Genomic DNA, 14,060 nt, shown 5'->3' with positions numbered 1-14,060 from the left:
GGAATGGAAATTTGTAAGGTTGCACCTCATACTTGCAAAAATCCCTGCACATTTTTTAAAAAAATATCCTTTACAGATATAAAGATATAAAGAAAATCCTGCTTTGGAGGTATATATTTTTAAAAATGTAATTGTGTTTTATTAACATTATTTTTCCAACCCCCAAAATTTGTCAGATGTTTTAGCTGAACCAGGCCTCCAAGATTTTGCATTATGTCTCTTGAAACAAGCTTATATCAACATGTAGTCCTCAACTTAAAAACAGTTCATTTAGTGATTGTTCAAAGTTACAACGGCACTGGAAAAAAAAGTAACTTATGACCATTTTTCACACTTATGACTGTTGCAGCATCCCCACAGTCCTGTGATCACAGTTCAGGTGCTTGGAAATTGACTCATACTTATGATGGCTGCAGTTTCCTGGGGTCATGTGATCAGCTTTTGTAAACTTCTGACCAGCAGTCAAGATGGAAGACAGATTCATTTAATAACCGTAATGCTAACTTAACAACTGCAGTGATTCACTTAGCGATTTTGGCAAAAAAGGTCATAAAATCGGGCAAAATTCACTTAACAAATGTTTCATTTTCAGTAGAAAAACATTTCTACTTGTAATGTTTTTAAAACTATAGAGCTGATTTAGAAGTATTTAACCCAGGGGTGGGATTCTACTGGTTCTATCCGGTTCTATAGAACCCCTTGTTAACTTTCTAAGCAGTTCGGAGAAGGGTAGTTAGAAGCAATCTCCATTTGTTTTTTTCCACCCTTATTACATTCTTGGCAGACAGCCTAGACTTCCTGTCTCCGGAGCTTATGAGGCTTGGCTTTCTTAAAGGGAAGGGTTGTTTTAAGATTTTTACACTGCTGTTGGGAGAAAATACTTCCCTGGACAATCAGCACTTTGAAGAAATAATGAAGCAAAGATGAGTGACATTCAGCAAGGCTTCTTGGCTAGCTAGAAAGATTGACATTCAATCTTGTATTTGTAACTCTGGCTTGCAGGTATTTTTAATCTAATGATTGGTATTTAGGGCAGCTTTTTGCAAGCAAAGAAGCTTTTTGTATTTTTGTACAGGTAATCCTTGAATTACAACAGTTCATTTAGTGACCATTTAAAGTTACAATGTCACTGAAAAAAGTGACTTATGACCATTTTTCACACTTATGACTGTTGCAGCATCCCCACTGTCATGAGAGGCCAGGTGAGGAGAAACACCCCTTGACATGAGTGATGTCGAGTTGGCCATGCCCACCCAGTCACATGACCACCAAGCCACACCCACCAACTAAGCCATGCCCACAGAACCGGTTGTTAAAAAAACTGAATCCCACCCCTGATTTAACCGCTTCTTTTCTGAAGTATGCTTGACTGTAGGGCACAGAATCAATATACAGTAGATGTTAGGAGAGAATTCTGTTTACAGATTTACAACTACAACTCTGAGGAAGATGGGCAGTTAAGAAATATGAGATATAAATTTAAAAGTCCCAAAGATTTTCATCAAGATACTTCTCCTACATTGCCTTCTCTTTCTGACTGTTAATTCAGCACAAGTGCAAAATATTTTAAATGGACAGCACTTTAAGTAATACTGTTTGAGCACAGTGGGATCACTCATCAATAGCAACTCATCCCCAGGGGAGGCTGCCAGCTCTACTAAGTCCCAACTTACCTTCTGGAGCCCAAAGCTCAGTTTTCAGGCCTTACTCTTTGACTCGTAATAAATGTAGACCCCAATTACAAACTCTTAGAAGGGCAAGCAGTAATTTTTTAAAAAAATCACCATTCAAGTACTTGAATACTTTAAAATCATATATCACATCTAAGTTGCAGCAGTTAGTTAGTTCAGTTTCTCATGTGGTTATCCCTTATTGTAAAATGTTTAGAAAAGGCTAAGCACCAACAGTTATGGAAATATTAAAAATGCCTGCTTTTTGATTGAAGGCAATTTGCATTCTGTTGTGGCTCTGAACAGAACGGACAGAATTTAAATCTGTTTAGTTTATGTTCCAAAATTATCCTGGGTTTTATTAACCTTCAAATAATGTAAGAAAAGATCACAATTTCTATCAGTTTAAAGCTAAGCCTTGTAGAAGTCATTGCTGTCCTATTTGCTGCTCTATTGATTATTGTGCAAATATTGGGTTTCCTGTTGACGCAGGTCTGACTGCAAGATCTGTTTCAGTGCTGTTTACATATCCAAAACTAAAACATGGATTAAAACAAGGAAGTTTATGTAATGTTCCAAAAAGGGCTGTATCCTGTGGCAAGTACGAAGGCACAAGAGAAATGAATGCACAAATGTTTCTTTCATCAGAAACTAAACCAGTAACTATTTTCCTCATAAAACTGGAGTAGATTTAGTCACTAAAAATTACTTTCTGAATTGTCCATCTAGCAATAATGAAAAAAGACACAGCAAAAATAACTATTCTTTCTTAATTTACTAGGGAAGAAAACTGGTCTCTGAGTACTGGGGACATTTTCTTCAGGATTAATACCTCTATAGGGTTTTGTCACCTTAAATAACTCATTGCACCCTTATCAGAGGGAAAAGAATGCAGTGTTCCGTATATCTCCTCTTATATACTCTATATACAAAGAAGTCATCTGAGAGCTAAGAACCGACAGCAGCAAAATAAAACTGCAGGCTGACCATAATATTTTCCTGCCTTTGGCAATGATGATACATTGACTTAATTCCACTGCCTCTTGTACATGGAATCTTAATTCAATGGCAAGGATAGGATAATGTCTTCCACACAATTTATTTTGATGTCCTTGGGCAAACATAACACTGCAAGAGAACTAGTTGTTACTATTGCCTCCAATGATCATCTAATGATAGGTCTGGTTCTATGACTCTTAACTAATCATTGCCATAGTCATGGCCATTTTTGAAAGTTTATTTGGTCTGCCTACACTGTGTCCTCCCTGGCTCCGGGCTTATTTAGCTGAACAGAAATATGTGAGAAGAGATTATTACTTTCCAATTCGAGATTCATTAGTCACGCTGAAGCACTATACACAGAGAGAGATTCTATCTTTTGAACTGTGCAGTGGCACAATACCATCGACCTTTGTCTGGTACATCCATGTAATAGGCACAGATGTCTGCGCAAGAAAAACATGCATACACACTTTTAAAATGTGCAGATCACAATAAGGTCCAAGTACAGTTTTTCAAAGATAACAAGCAACTCTGTGATGGGATGAGGGTAGATCTAGGAAAACTCAATGATATTTGGTATAGCATCCATTATTTCAACTAACAGATTCTATGGCATCCTTAATGACACACAAGAACTTTTGCAATACTAATTTAATTCAAATTAAGTATAACATAATTGCTAATATCTACAATCTCAGTGCCAGTTTTTAGGAGTCCTTGGTTATCATCGGGTGACATGTCTTCACTTCCTGAGGCAGCTTACCTCTTTTTCTCTGTAAAGATTGGCAATATGCCCCATGGAGGGGTCCTGGCCAAGGACCTGATAGTGACAACACCTCCTAACTTACTGCACTGGTATATTTGGCTTCTGCTTGTTACTGGTAGGATTGTTACTGCTTTAAGTAAGGTTGATTTTTTTTTCCAATTCATAAATGCAACTTCACTTGCACCAGAAATTTATCCCTTTCTCAATCTAGATTATTTGGATTGTAATTGAAAAAGATGGGGCCACCTAAACATTTGTAATTGATTCTTAAAAGAATGCTCTTGGCTGGAAGTACAGTTCACTCCCTCCATCTGCCCCAAGAAAGCTGTTTCAAATGCGTGAAAATAGAAAATTTCAAAGAATTAATTGAGTAACCAGCATGGACAAATTAACAAAGAAAATGTCAATCATAACAAAAACCAATTAAGGAAATAGGCTTCTCTGCATGGGTGTATATGTTCTGAAAGGTAGGGTTTTTTCCTCTCTCTTATAATGAATATAATACTATATTATATTATTTTATAATGAATATAAAATAATACTAAAATAACTTTTCCATCTAACATATGGCAATTTTTATTTCTTAAATTATTTGTCCAGTTCAGTGTGTCTTTTTAAAATATAACCATATTGAGATGTTGGTGAAATATATATTTTGGCTGCAAACTGATAGACATTTCTAAGAAGAGAAGTACCTTTGGTTTGCTATATGTGCTTATAGTTGGAGAGTGAAGTAGCTAGATACTGATTTTCTGAACCCAGGAGAACCAGATAATTAAGAATATAAATAAATAAATGCATATCTCAGAGAATTCATCACTAAAATAATTAAGATTTATATTTCAGTATACAGGTATAAAACTATAACACCATAGACTACAGTCTATGGAATCCAACTGCAAGCTCCTTTACCCTCTATTAAAGTTATATTGAGTGTATACAACACTGCACTTTTGAAAAGTATCTTTGGGACAATTACCGGTACTTAACTAGTAAGAGATAAATGTGTAAGCAACAGTACAGTCCTATATTTAGTGTCAAACTAATACTTAAAAGATTGCAATCTAAAATGACCAATTGGTTCACAATTCCATTGAAAATAAAGAAAATAAGTCTCTGAATCAGTGGTGGGATTCAAATATTTTTGCCACCGGTTCGGTGGGCATGACTTGGTGGGTGCGCTTTGCGTGTGTGCACACATTTTGTGTGCATGCAGGTGCCAAATGTGCACTGTGTGCAGGCGCAGAGGCGTTTGCACAGGCACAGAGGCGTTTGTGCAGGCGCAGAGGCGTTCTAACTCGCCTCCTGCACGCCTGCATGATCCCAGTCACTTCAGCAGCTGCCGCGCGGCACTATTCTGTGCCGTGCAAAGCAGCTGCACTTCAAATTCAGCGGATAAAAGTGAGTATGGGAGTGCAGGCAGGTGGGTGGGCCCAACAGCAGAGCAACGGAGAGAACCGGTTCAGTCTCCGCCGCTCATTGCTGCTACCAGCTCGCCACCAGTCCGAACCGATAGAATACCACCACTGGTCTGAATCCAAACAGTAAATTTAAACAAGTTTAAAGATATCTATAATGTGCCTAGAAAAGTATCCTATTATGGCATAAAATAAATCTACTGTTTACATATGATTACTTTAAAACTTCTGTTTCTACATCTTGAGAATAAAAAGTCTCTAATAACTATCCTTCATAAGTTTATTGATACTGTTGAATAAAAAAAACAAGATTAACAACCTCCAAACAATTGAAATGAAGTTTTAACATATCCAAGAAAAATTGTTTCAACATCAGTAAAAATTCCAATTTAACATTGGATTATTGCTTATGCCACAGGATCGTAACAGGCATTTTGATTTAAGATCTCTATAAAAAAAAGTTTTTATCTAAAAAACACAAATAGAACCCTACTACCACATTATCTATTGCCTGAAACATTTTTTCTAATAAGTAATTTTAGTAGACATGAACATTTCTCAAATGCTTGTTTTGTCAATTTTATCTCTGTTTAACAACACAAATCAGACCAACAGTGAAATATGTGAAAAGATGAAGCTAGTTCTTATTATTTATCAATCTATTTTTACATGTTTATCCCTACTTTTATAAATAATTCATTGTGGTAAATATACCTGGTTCTACTTCCTCCTCCTGCTTTTCCACAACAAGAGTCCTATCAGGTGAGCTGAGAGAGAGTGACTGGCCTAAAGTCACCCAACAGGCTTTAATTTTGATCTTTTTCAGCAAAAAAAGGGCCATTCAAATAAATGGGTTTGCTTAATAATCATACCATCCACTTAACGGACACATTTACTTAATAACGATCTAAAAAAGACCAGAATATCACTGCTGGTCACTACTGGTTATACTGTCTTAACTTTAAACTTATGACTATAACTCTCAATTCAATTATAATAAGTATCTATATATATTGGATTCTTCCTCTTCCCCTCTCCATATATATGTAAAATATTTATTCCAAATGATTGTTACTTGAGATTTATAAAGGTTATAAAGGTTTGTATGGATCCTACAGGAAGGAAGGGAGGGAGGAAGGAAGGAAGGAAGGAAGACCTGTTCTAAGGAACAGCTGCTCTATTATTCTTCTGGAGGTTTTAGGCTGATAGATTTTGCAAACTAACAAAGAATAGTATGCAAATAATGCTACCACCTATTGACATAACAGATGTGGTAAGTTATTCAGTATTGTTTTCAGTCTTTGACCTGAATGAATTCATCTGCCTGCAATTTTTTTTCCACTAACATCCTATTTGCTCAGTCAAGGAAGAAGAAAGGCAAATGGCACAAGGTTTATTTTGCAAATATAATAAACAAAACATTACACACCAGAGCTTTGGCAAGCTAAGAACAATAGAAGAAACAGATTTTAAATAAAGAGGAAACTATTGCAAATCTTAATTAGCTGAGAAACAATTTGAAGGACACAGGCTTCTTCCATATACTTCATATATCTTCCATATACTGTATCTACAGCATTAGGATTTCACCCAATACTCTCTGAGGTAGCATTACCGAACTTCTACATCTCTTTGAGGATAGGATAACCGATCTGCTACATTCCTGCTACCTGCCTCACGAGCTCCTCTACCAGTATACAATCACCAATAGTAAATTGTCTGTTTTTAGCAACATGACTCAAATGGACAAATGTTTAAAGCACAGGTGTTCAGATCAGCCTTTAGTGAGCTGTAGCTCCATTTTTTAATTCTACAGAAAAGGGTTTATATTTACGGCACAGAAGTAGTCTTGATGCAGTCTTATCAAAGTCAATTTTAGCTAAAGGGAAACATTGCTAAGGAATTAAAAGTTAAGATCCTTTTTTGACAGATGATGGGATTAAACAATGATAAAGCAAATATATTCCCAACAAGTAAAATAAGGTGGTTTATATAAAATCAGCTGCTAGAAATCTACAAATAAACTAGCAATTAATTGGTTTAATTATTTTTCTAAGCCAATCCATTAACCGTTTCCCTTCTCCAAATAGACTTATTTTCCAGGATCTAGCTTTCCCTACAGCCCCTAAAGCACAAAATAATATACATGGGTACACTGTGCAGAAAAACTGACAGCAATGTGCATCATGCTAATCCCACCTCATTTAGAGGAAGACTTCATAAAAAAATGTCCTCCTTGTATTATTTGGTTTTCAGGAATTCTAAAATGATGTTTTACATTTTTACATTTTTAAAAAGGGGAAGAAAATGTGTTGGAGGCAATAAAGGAATGCAGAATCAGTTAATAGACAAGAGAGTAAAACAAATCTCAGCTGTGGGAAAGAATTAAGTATATGGAAGAGACTCAAAATAACTCCACCTTGATTCTCTGTGCTAAAAAGGGGGATAGAAAGAAACTCTGCCAGGCATTTGAAAATCTATTTTTATACTCAACAACAATAGAATTCCAATAGTGCTTGTGGGGTCTAATTCCTGACTTAGCTGACCTTGAAAGGCTGATACAGAGGGAGGAAGTTCCCATTGGAGGAAAATAGAAATCTAGCCATTATTTGTACTGTACATATTAAAATAAACTCTTACCTGAGTTATACTATTCCCCCCCCCTCCAAGAAATCAAATGGCATAAATAAAATATGGTCAAATGCAGCACTTTTTGTGTTTCATCACTGCTTTCCGTATTATGTTTTAACTTTAAGCTTTATACTGGTCAGTGAGAAAATGAAAACAATGTAGGGACCAACCACATTCACAAATATAATCTCCACTATTAAGAAGGCCAACTTAAATACTTTCCCCCTATATAGGGAGAATAAAGAAGGAAAGATAAGCTGAAAAATATCCCACAAATATATGAACTAATTAAAAATCAGCATGACTTAGCAGTCAGCAAAAAGCCTGCATTTTTTAAAAAAATGAAAATGGATTAAATTAGAATTTTCCACATCAATCGCAATTTTCTCAGAAGGAGAAAATGTAACAACTGGGGAAAGCATAAAAATGATACTTAATTGCTACCAGGACAAATTATCTGAATGCTAAAAGCCACTTCATTCATTGACCTTTGTAATATTACATATTGGTTCAAAAGGCCTTTGGCAAGGGAGAGCTAAACCTCTTCTTTCATTTAATCCAGTCTGTTATTCTTGCCATCTTCTATTGTTTTCTTTTCTTTGACTGTTTAAGTTACCCAGGGTCACTGGGAGTCGGGCGGTGTACAAATTTAATAAATTATTATTGTCCTAGGGAGCCATTGGATTTTTTGTATACTAAGACATCTAGGAAGGGAAGTTGATTGTTAGCTTCTGTTTCCATGGTGAATTGTATTTTGGGGTGTAGGCTGTTGAGGTGTGTGAGGAAGTTGTTCAGTTTTTCTTTCCCGTGTGGCCAGATTATGAAGGTGTCATCTACGTATCTGAGCCAGAGTTTGTTTGGGTTTGTGATCATATTTTTCTAGAGCTTGTGTTTCAAAGTGTTCCATGTAGAGGTTTGCGATGACAGGTGAGAGGGGTGAAATACAATTCACCATGGAAACAGAAGCTAACAATCAACTTCCCTTCCTAGATGTCTTAGTATACAAAAAATCCAATGGCTCCCTAGGACACACCATCTACCAGAAGAAAACACATACAAACCACTATCTACACGCACTCTCACACCACCACCCAGCACAGTTCAATTCCGTAGCCGAGACACTCATCTCCAGAACAAAATGCTTAGCCGACGAACAACACCTAAAAACCGAACTACACACTCTCACTAACGTACTAACAGCCAATGGATTCCAAAGAAAGAAGATTACCCACCTAATCCAAAAAGAAACCCCAACCAAAATCCAAGACAGAGAACAAGAGAACGGCAAAGCCCTCCTCCCATATATAAAAGGCACTACAGACAAAATCAGCAAGATTCTCCAAAAACACAACATTAAAACAGCATTCTGTTCATCCAGAAGTGGTGCCATTGTATAAATTTTTAAACAACCACCCGATTGATTTTAGTCATTCAAATATAATAACCAAAAATCCAAAGATCACCAAATAATCCAAATACACGCAAACTGTTTCTTTTTTGCTCTCTTTTTTTTCACTTTCTCTTCCTGGGGTTACTATTTAGTTGCAAAGTTTCAGTTAAAATGTATCTTTTAGAAGTCTTGTTGAAGTTTTACTTTAGATTCTTTTTAATTCCAGGCAGTCTCCTCCCTCTTCCAGATCCTGCCCTTATTTGTTTTCTCTCCCTTCCTGCTTATGAAAAAGTAAGTTTTTAATGTCCAGAAATCTTTATTATCCCTTTGGCATTTTGTTTTATTTTCAGCTTAATTGCCTATTGATGTCAAAGCGGATTTTTCTGATTTCTTATTTAAGTCTCTTAGTTGTCAGTACAGGGAAGGAGAGAAAAAAAAAAAAGCCAAACCTTTCCCTTTTCCCTTTCCTTCGCTGCTTCCGACTCTTCTTTAGGAGCAATGTTATTTTTTGTAAGTTTAAATTCCAGGGTACCTTGGTTGTTGCTTTTACAATTTAACCCAATCAGCCAAAACTTTCACTTCTTATCTTCCTCCTGCACATTCTTTTCCAGTCAAGTTCTTCTTTGTGGTGGCCATTTCTGACCACCGCTGCAACCGCCTTTGGGAAAGGGAGTAATGGCCAGCTGAGGAGGAGAGATGTGGCTCTCCTCGACCCTGCTGGTGGTCTCCCCCCTCTTCACCACCTCTACGGGGTGGCTTAGCCCCAAAACCAGCCAGCTCGGGGGGCTCCAGTGGCGAGCCCGGACAGAAACCACGCACGATCGCGGATTTCTGTCTGTCGCCGAAGCCCTTCAAACTGAAAATGGAACTTAAAAAGTACAAAGAAGATGCACAAGAAGGGAAGGGTTCTTTTGGCTTCATTTTTCAATTCTTAGAAATGGAGATTTGGAACTATGAGAAACAACAAGAAAAGACTGCAAAACAAGAAGACTGGGACAAAGAAGAAGCGATCTTTAATGAACAAGTAATTCTATGTGGGGAAGAAAAAGGAAAGGGGGGAAAGAGAATGGAGAATTTAAGACTTAAAAAAACAACCAAAGAAAAGAAAAATAATTTGAAAAATAAGTATAATACTGGAAAGCAACAGAAAAGGGGAATACAGAAGAGAGAAATAGAGGTAGAGACGAGGGGGTAAAAAGGGGAGAGAGAAGAAGAAAGGGAAGAAGGAAAGGAAAAGAAGCTACAAAGGACCGGAGCAAGATATAGAGAAACAGGACCTATTTAGAGATAATGGGTGAAAATCTAACAGAAAAAGGGATTCTGTAAAGGTACATAAGATTGTATTGTTATATTAGTACTAGAAATAACTTTAGAAAATTGGAAACAACGTATGATTAAAACGAGGGATAAAATAGTTAGTGTAATTTAGTGAAATGTTTGTGAATAAAATAAGTGAAATAAAATAAATGAGAAAATTGAATTAGGAAGGAACGGGAACATTTTAATTAGTTAACGTTTTATAAAATATAAGTGAAGAGGGGGGGGGAATTAACTATTGAAAGCTTATCATTGTTCCCATAGAAGTATGATATTTAATTGAAAAGTAATGTTAAAGATGTTAAGACTTTAATGAATATTAATATTAATGATAGAATTGAATTGGAATGGAATGTTGTTTTAATTATATACATTTATAATTTTTTTCTTTTTTAAGAATACAGTGTGTATTTTAAGAATGTACCAAGCAGAATCCGAATGGAAGTTACGTATTATATTGAATGTTACAACTTTAGGGAAAAGATATAAAGGCGTCATACTCCAATCAGTAACTACAGGAGAAATTTTGTTTAATGAGAAAAGATAATAGATAATTGAAACGGGACAGACAAAAAATATAAATACAATGATTTGAATTGAGATGAGATAATTAAAATAAAATTGAGAAAATTAAAAGAGGGGAGAAGCTATGCAGAAAATGTAAAATAGTAATAAGATATGGAATAGAATATACAAATGAGCATGAACCTGAATTTGTGTCTGTACGAAGAAATGTAACCCGGGATTATGCTGCTTTCAGAAAAGATGTTTTATTTGTATTTTTTTCTCTTTGTGAAAACTCAAATAAAATTTACAAAAAACCCCCCAAAAAACAGCATTCTGCACAAACAGAAAAATATCCACCATCCTAAGAAACCCTAAAGACAAAATCGTTAGAAAACCAAGGAGTATATGAAATCCCTTGCACCGCCTGCCCCACCACATACATCGGACAAACTAACAGAAGAATAAGTGCACGCATTGAAGAACACAAGAACTCAATCAAAAAAGAAGAACCGACCTCTTCCCTGGTCCAACACCTCAAAGCCACAGGACATGAGATTGACTTTAAAAATACCAGAACTATCGCCAAAACCGAACACTTCAACAACAGAATAATCAGAGAAGCCATAGAGATAGAAAAACGCCCACACAGCATGAATAAACGAGATGATACCTCCCACCTACCAGCCATTTGGAAACCCACCCTCATTAACAAACGAGCACCTAACATGAAGAATGACACCAGACCCACACCCGCGAGGGCCACACAAGACGCTACCACCACACTTCCAAGAAAGCAGACTCACACCCACAAAGAAGATGAGACATGACCACGGACCAGAAGCCGTACCGCAGCTGCATCACTACCCGCTTCAAACCCCTCCGACCCATACATGAAGCGAACTGACGCCCACCATGAAGATGTGGCACGATCACGAAGCGCGAAGCCAAATAACAGGATCACAGCTCACCAGCTCAAATCCCCCGGAAACTAAGACTAACCTGAGCACAACCAAGCCCCCACCTGAACAGAACACACCCCCAGCCAATCAGAACACAGCCAACCCCCCAACCAATCAGAACACAGCCAAGCCCCCACCCAATCAAGTCACACCCCCACTAGCAGTTAAAAGGAAGAAGCAGCTGCAAGCTCACATTACTCCGAGAAGCACAAAGCCGAAGACACAAGCCTGAAGATGATGAATGAGACTTCATCGAAACGTCGCCTAGATACTTCCAATTTTACATGGGAGAAAACCCGAATAACCAAGGATCCACATACAAATACCCGTGAAAACCTCAGAAAACACACACACACACACACACACACATATATATATATGTGTGTGTGTGTGTGTGTGTGTGTGTGAATATGTATATATGTATGTATATATGTATGTATAGATAAAATTCACAGCTACACTGCTGATAGCACATTTAAGCACATTCTAAGAGAGAGTAATGCCAATGCAGCCATAAACTCATGCAAAATTGTGGTTCTCTCATTACTAAATAAACATGTGACAATTATCCATCTTATATTGTTCACATTAGTAATCCACACTCAAATAGAATTTTGGTACATCAACCAAACAGACCCTTGAGATATATTTAAGGTTTTCTATATGACATACATAAAGCCTTTGAGAGAAAATTTGAAGAGTTTTAATAGATAAGAAATACTAAGAGAGATTCTTCTAGTTTCTGTTTGTAAAATAAAATCCTGTTTTGCTATACTTGGGGTGATATTCAGGGGTTGGATTCTACCAGTTCGAACCAGTTTTATAGAACAGGTTGTTATGACTCTGTGCAGTTGGGAGAACCGGAAAATCGTGTCCCTGGCTGGTCCTGCCCCTCTCCGCCCGCCCTACCCCTCCCCACCCAGTCAGTCCTTACCATGCATGCGCGGCATTGCGTGCATGCCCGACATCTGTGTTCTCCCCGCCCAGTCACTGAAGGTATTTCTTTCTTTTTTTCCCCCTCCTGAAGATCAGCTGTTCCAATGATCAGCTGTGCTGGGAACACCCTCGCTGTCTTACTGCTTCGCCCAGGAGGCTTCCCTGAGGCCCAGGAAGCATAAAGGGGTGTGGGGTTGGGATGCTGCGTGCCCCTCCTATGCTCCACTTTTTGCCTTCCTGGGCCCCAGGGAAGCCTTCTGAGAGCAAAAATGCCCCCCCCCAAAGGCTTGCCTGAGGCTTAGGTGGCAAAAAATGGGGGGGGGGGGGTGTTTGTTGCAAAAAAAAAAAAAGAAGAAGAAGCCACGTCCTCCCAGTAACATGACCATGCCCACCTAGCCATGCCTACAGAACCAGTTGTTTAAAAATTTGAATCCCGCCCCTGGTGATATTGCTAGGTTTTAGTACTAATAATTAAATATGTATTGTTTAAAATTTATGTTGCCAGAGAAAGATGTGTAAGAACTGAATCTCACAACTATCCAGATCTAAAAATGAAGATATAAACACATCTTAATAATGAGTATTCAGAAATAAGGCTTCCTGATTTTAACACGGTTTGTTCTCAGGCAAGAGTATATATACTGAGCCCAAAATTTCTGTTGCTAAGTAAAACATTTGTTAAGTGAATTTGCCCCATTTTACAACTTGTCAACTCTTGCCACAGATGCTAAGTGAATCATTGCATTTATTGTTAGTAGCATGGTTGTTAAATAAATCTGTATTCCCCATTGACTTTGCTTGTCAGATGGTTGTAAAAGCTGATCACATCCATCATAAATATGAACTGCAACCATCGTAAATATGAACCACTTGCCAAGCATCTGAATTTTGATCATGTGGCCATGGGGATGCTGCAACGGTCGAAAGTGAGAAAAACAGTCATAAGTCACTTTTTTAGTGCCATTGTAACTTTGAACATTCACTAAATGAACTGTTCTAAATTGAGATCTACCTGTATAGGACAATAGCTCTTGCAGCCTTATAGACTTAAAATGATTATCACTGTTTTATTAAACCTATTACACAACTCCAAAAATTATAATTTAGAATAGAGTAACAGAGTTGGAAGGGACCTTGGAGGTCTTCTAGTCCAAGCCCCTGCCTAGGCAGGAAACCCTACACCACTTCAGACAAATAGTTGTCCAACATCTTTTTTAAAACTTCCAGTGTTGGAGCATTTGCAACTTCTAGAGGCATGTTGTTCCACTGATTAATTGTTCTAACTGTCAGGAAATTTCTCCTTAGTTCTAGGTTGCTTCTGTCCTTGATTAGTTTCCACCCATTGCTTCTTGTCCTGTGCTCAGGAGCTTTGGAGAATAGTTTGGCTCCCTCTTCTTCTTTGTGGCAGCCCCTGAGATATTGGAAGACTGCTATCATGTCTCCCCTAGTCCTTCTTTTCATTAG

At 37.4% G+C, this 14,060-nt stretch overlaps 1 protein-coding gene across 4 annotated transcripts in view; it reads right to left on the bottom strand.

Annotated features, from left to right (window-relative positions):
- Positions 1-14,060, bottom strand: part of ZNF385B (zinc finger protein 385B) — a 279,989-nt gene that overhangs the window by 155,994 nt on the left and 109,935 nt on the right. The window lies entirely within an intron of this gene.

The sequence above is a fragment of the Notechis scutatus genome, chromosome 1, assembly GCF_049901735.1.
Source record: "Notechis scutatus isolate UNSWTSFEM ecotype Mainland chromosome 1, rNotScu1.2, whole genome shotgun sequence".
In the NCBI taxonomy this organism is placed as follows: Eukaryota; Metazoa; Chordata; class Lepidosauria; order Squamata; family Elapidae; genus Notechis; species Notechis scutatus.
Note: the sequence above shows the minus strand (reverse complement) of the source record. Positions and strands in the feature narration are given on the sequence as shown.